Source organism: Anneissia japonica, unplaced genomic scaffold (assembly GCF_011630105.1).
Source record: "Anneissia japonica isolate Jap-2015-1 unplaced genomic scaffold, ASM1163010v1 scaffold1812_len1207588_cov181, whole genome shotgun sequence".
Classification (NCBI taxonomy): Eukaryota; Metazoa; Echinodermata; class Crinoidea; order Comatulida; family Comatulidae; genus Anneissia; species Anneissia japonica.
Window position 1 is genome coordinate 68986 of NW_022726379.1, and position 6790 is coordinate 75775.

Consider the following 6790-nt stretch of genomic DNA (forward strand, 5'->3'; position numbering starts at 1 on the left):
TGTGTCTGTGTGTATAATAAAACTCCTCTTATGAGAATGACGAATGTAGGTAAGAATGGCCCCGGAAAAAATGGCCCCAGTAAAAATGGCCCCAAATGACAAGTAGGTAAAAATGGCCCCAATGAAAAAATTCAGTAATAGAAATGATATTATTTTTTTAAATCTTCAAATATTTAAATACTGTAATAAGCAAGAATTGAATCAATAACAGATACAAATAATGTACTGAGATATTATCAGTAAACAACGGCCATTGAACATTTTTTGATAGTTGAAATAAGTTTAAAAACGTTATTCCACTAACAAAATAAAGGAATGACATAGATACAGTACTTCAACTACCAAAATATGCAACTCATAGATAACCACAAAATTCACTTTTGTTAAGTATCAAATGAAATAACTTAACATGTTATAAACAGTGCCAATAAACAGTAGTTAAAGCATGTGGATCAATTGTGTGTTTGAATGACAAGTTCATGTATGGGAAAAGGGAGGCTTACTTTACTTCAACAAATGTTCTGCTTAGAGTTACTTCAAAGATGTATTTGTTAATCAAATATTGTTTTTAAAGTAAACTGAATAATTAGGAATACATTTATTTAAGCAACTTATTTAATTGTATACTTGGTTTCTACTCCCCGCCAACTAAATTTAAGTACCTAAAACTATACTAACTAATGTAAACTGAGATACTATATTATATACATAGTTAGGCCTATGTAAATATGGCAATTATGCTAAGAATTAAAATGGCGTGTAACTGTGAGGGTAAAGTAATTATGGTAGGATTAAATGGTATTGCTAAATCCCAAAAACCTCCTAAAACACACTGTAGAAAACCAAACAATTCAATTGTGATTGACTTACTTGGTATATCAATAAGAAAATTAAATACATGTATTTATAAAAACCTATTTTTTGGTAAAAATGTTTATATTTTTTTGGTGAAAAAATACTTGCAAATACACCACAATCCTAAAAACACACTGCGAACCCCATCCAAACCCTTTAATTACGATTGTAGAACTCTCTTTTTCTAAAAAAAAAAATAATAATTTGATGTTCATATAAACTTATTGTTTGTGGGGTTTACCAATACCCGGATTGAATTTCTAGAAAAAAATTGTGATTTCGCTAAATGCATGATTTATGTTGATTTATTGATTATGTTGTTGCTATTTTTTAACATTTAAATGGAAAAAAAATAAAAAGTGTTATTCATGGCTTTTTTTTTTTTATCTTTGAATATTTTATCATTGAATATGTAATTTCTGCAAAAGTAAAGTGTAAATGGCAATTTATTTGATGTTAGATTCCTTTTTAAAAAAATGCATATAATGATTTTTTTTAAATCTATATAATGTAATATTGTGTGTATGTGTGTATAATAAAACTCCTCTTATGAGAATGACGAATGTAGGTAAGAATGGCCCCGGAAAAAATGGCCCCAGTAAAAATGGCCCCAAATGACAAGTAGGTAAAAATGGCCCCAATGAAAAAATTAAGTAATAGAAATGATATTATTTTTTTAAATCTTCAAATAATACAGAATTTTATTATTGGGGCCATTTTTACCTACCATTTGGGGCCAATTTTTTCCCGGGCCATTTTTACCGGGGCCATTTTTTCCTGGGCCATTCTTACCGTAGATCAGCTATCAATCAAAACCTCGAAGCTTTATCAACAACCGAGCAATTAAATTTAGCTGGTAATTCCATAGACTATAGTGCCAGCTGGCCCCAAATCATCCTCATTGGTAATCCCTGATACAACACTGAAATGCGATACACCCTCTAATTCCAGTCATCTAATTCTCATCTTAATTCACTCAGTGATTGCATCATACCAGTTTAGTCGCTAGAATGGGTCTAGAAAGGAAACAATAATAAATATCAAGGAACGTGTGACCAGTCAATGGACTGTAGGCCTATGGCATGTTTATTTAAATGGTTCATAATGTAATATAATTATTGCTGTGGATATTATATGCTCTAACTTGCCTGATTGAATGAGTTTACATTGCAATCGGTGTCTATATACCAAAACGTAAAATACAGGTAAACTATTCCAATGAGGTCTCAAAAAATAAATGACATAATAAGTATCCAAAACTGTAAATTGATAACACAGGGAATATGAAAAAAATGTTTTAAAATGTAAAATAAGAATGAATGATAGATAATTATTATGTTAGCTTGATTCTGGCAGTCAAAGCAACTTTTTTTCGTGTGTAAACAACGTTCTTAATTTTAAATTCCCCTTTAGGAAGAATATACTAAGTCAGGAAATATCTCATTCATTCCATTGATTTGGACAACTGCACTACTTTAAATTTACATATCAAACTCCTTTGGACTTCTTAGTTTCGTTTCTAATGTTCAAAGCATAGTAAAAGAACCAGATACCGTAACTTTGGCCATTTCCGGCCATAATCTAGAGGTACTATAATCATATTCTTTCTTACCTCACTCCCAAGTGGATGGACACCATATCTGTAGAAGTCTGTCCCTTTGCCCCCTCTACTTCGAATTTCTGGATCCGCCACTGGTAAATGTAATTTTTGTTGTTTTTTTGTTATAGATATAAAGTCTACTAATATTAAATATAATTCTCCCGACGAATTGTTTTTTTTCTACCCGACGAATTGTTGCCTGCTCCCCTCGGCCCGTAAACGTGTGAAAGGGCCATTATGAAAAAATTAAGGATTTATTTCAAGATAACATTTATTAGCTGGTTTTCGTGATACATGCGTTCTTTAACTAATGTTTTCACATTAATTTTTTTTTAATTACCGGTTTTATTTTTGTGATTTTGTTTTTTTACAAATTTAATGTCATCACATACAAATTGAAATCAATATGAATTGCCAAATTAGGCTACCACTAATTGATTAATAGACTGTTCCGCTAAGCCCCATCCTTTGTATATTGTTGCTAAGGTCTTTGTGGTACAAGCACGTATTCCTAGATCTTTTTTTGACTGGTCAGTTGTTCTTGATACGCTCCGGAAAAAAGTGCATTGTCTTGCCAACCACTATGGTGGGTGATGCAAATGGCTGAAATTTGTTCAACAGTATTCATCCAACTGTCTCGTAAGCATAATTTCATACGTTAGTCTAGGAGCGGATTTAGGGAGAGAAACGGGGGAATTCTCCCCCTCGGCTTTGCCACCGCCTGTTTTTATTTTTTTAAACCCAAAATACAAAACTATTACAATATTTTTTAACAGCCATAAATTATACAAAGTTATATACTATTATTGAGTAAGCCTAATTCAATATCACAGGGATTTTTTTTTTTATTGAATGAACAACATCGCACTTCTGGGCAGACGATAAGATTTTTTTTATGACGACCCCGGGCCTCTTTTCCTATGACGTCTCTCTTTTAGCTCTATTGAAAAATCCGCCCCTCTTTTCAAAAGTCCTCGATCCGCCTTTGTTGTGCTTTCTTGCAATATGCTTTTTGAAACTCACCATTTCAACATTTATATTATTTGAACACTAATTATAATTCTATAACTGGATAATGGATATCATGGTGCAATAAACTGTACCGTATAGCCTGGCCTATCCTATAGGCGTAACTTAGCACCCCCCCCCCGCACCCTCAGTGGCATAATAAATAGTCACATAATTATAATGCGTAACACGGAGTAGCCCCAGTGTCGTGATCATCAACAGGTATCCCCAACTTATTACAAGTGCCTATTTAGTTAAGAGTACGGTTTCAACTAGTGATTTTCCTGTAATTCACTTCAGGTCGCACCATTTTACTTCAATACCGGTAACATTTTTACCAACCAATCTATTTTATCGTCAAGAATATCACTTACACGCTGCCTTCTTTGTATTATATTTAACCATCATTATACATACTAATACTTAGCTTAACACTCAGTTCAGGTGGAAATGATGGACAAAAAGGAATAGTATTCTTTTCTTTTTTTGTCGAAGGAATCTAATCTAATCAACCAATAAATCAATTAATGATGGCTTAGTTAATATGATTATGCATATTAAATAAAAAAAAATTAATTTTATTAACATACATTAATAAGAAGATTGACTGTATTATGTACTGTAAATAACATTTAACGTGCAGGCCATTTTGTGCCTGACAATAAATCATGGATCTAGTGCTGCCTTTGTTTGAAAATAGATAGTTTGTTACCTTAGTCTTGAACGAATTCTTAATTGTGATTAGATGGATTGGATTAAGACAATAACATACCTAATTTTATAAATTATGTAATCCTCTCGATATTGATATTACTCACCAAATGCTCTCCTACTTGTTCTATTTACCGCTCACTCAAAACGAAAATGAACAAAAATGCAGTAAACAAATTAGTTTGCATCTAATTACTCAAAAAAAGCTGGTAATTTGTTTGGCTGAAGTATTTGGAAGCTAAATGCTGTATAGATCACAACCACCATTAAATTAACAGATGCTGTCGATATTGTGAAGTGTATTGTGGCGCCTACCATGAAATGTTGCAGAAAAAGAATCTAAATTAAGATTCACATTGGCGGATACAGAATATTGTTGGTGGCAAGAGTGGCAATCTAGGACATATAGTATAAAGGGGCGGGGGCGGAACCTATGAACAAGAGATGAAGGTTTGGGGGCTCCCTTTGTGGGGTCCAGTACCTGGTGTGGAATTTGTCTTGCATACGTAAATGCCTCCAATTCAACGATCCATTTGACTGAAATCCATCTTAAATCTTTATTATAATATATATTTATAGGCCTATAAGGTGATATGTCATAATTATTAATTTGACACGGGAATGTATTATTGTCGTTCCCTCTTTGCGTGTCCAACCGCGAACAAATTCGCTAAATAAATGATGATTTATTTTTAATAATATCATCATCGTCGTCATTATAATAGTATTAATAAGTATTTCTTCACGATTAATAAGACTCTTCACTCCTAAGCCTCATAAAGAGACTTGGTTTATAAAGCGTCCTCTATCCTGGTGGCGAGTGTGCTTGCTGATAGATGTGAAGAAAATAAATAAAAAATGATGATGATGATAATGATAATGATGATGATGATAATGATAAAATGATTAAAATTTACACTATTATCATTATTATTATTATTATTATTATTATTATTATTATTGTTATTGTTATTATTATTATTAATTATTTATTATTATTATTATTATTATTTACTGTCGTTGTTTTTATTTTAGGTAAAATCATGGTGAATCTTACTTAAACACTATTATGCACAAGCAAATTTACCTCTTGAAATTATAAATTAAATAGATTTATTAGAAATTGAATATCAACAAATGTAAACATATACATTAAAATAGTGACATTAGCCGAAAAGGAGGCGATACTTTTTTCATTACCATTGAATTATACCGGTATTACGCAACTTCTAAAATATTTATGTAAGTAAACATGCATTTGATTAGGATTTTTGTGTCTACTGCCCGCTTTTGGGCAAGTAGACACTTTGTTGGAGGAATGATTATATTGGATGCGCCATAAGCTAAAGGTATAAATGAACAGTCTTTAGTAAGCATACGAAATATTATAATTATATATATATATAAATATATATATATATATATATATTATATTATTATGATGACCATGCCTAGATAAAACCTGTCCTAGAAAGAACTAAAAGGTCAACAGTTTTTACTTGTACAGTTATTCAAGTGAATTGCCAACACAGAAAGTATGGATGGGATGAGTTAAGAAGTAGAAAAGAATAACTATATCAAGCAGTAGACAAGACTATTTTTTAATGGTCTTCATGGAAACATGATTCAGGAACCATCACTTAGCATGCTGGAGAATCATCTCCAATCACCCGTATAACGCAAGTACGCGGGCCTAATCCCATCATTTCCCCTCAATCACACATCAACTTAATTATCAACGCAGGAGTAAAAACAATCAACACAATATTAAACACCATAAACTTTTTATTCACTATGCCTAAATATCTATAAAAAAAAATTTAAAAAAAAGCTGCGTAATGCATAAAATGATAGGTAACACAATTTCTTGTACATAAAAATGATCATCATCTTCATAGTCATAAAACGATGATGATAAGAGTTATAATTAAGATAATGATAATATTCTTCAGTAAAAACATTAATTGCATCACAATGGTTAACAAATTCATAATAGATTTAAATAGAAATCACTAAGATTGAAAACTACAATACAAGAAACCCGTAATTCAACACAAATACCTTGATCCTAATCTAATAATGATAATAATATTAACACAATATTATACACCATAAACGTTTTATTTACTATGCATAATATCTAAAAAAGCTGCGTAATGCATAAAATGATAGGTAACACAATTTCTTGTACATAAAAATGATGAAAATGATGATCATCATCTTTATAGTCATAAAAAGATGATGGTAAGAGTTATAATTAAGATAATATAGGCCTATATAATATTCTTCTGTAAAAATACTAGTTGCATCACAATGGCTAACAAATTCGTAATAGATAGAAAAATGAAAACTACCATACAAAAAACCCGTAATTCAACACAAATACCTTGATCCTAATCTAATAATAATAGGTGATGATAAATTTGTATTATTTGTATTCTCCTTATTGGTTCATGACAGATCCAATACACGGACATATGGCAGTGTGACTGATGACCTGGTGCCCAAGGAAGGATTGAAAAGGGGTGTTGATGGGGGAACCAAATATTTTTTTTACCCAAGGAAGGATTTAGAATGGGTGGGGATGGGGAGGAGGAACTAAACATTTTTTGCCCG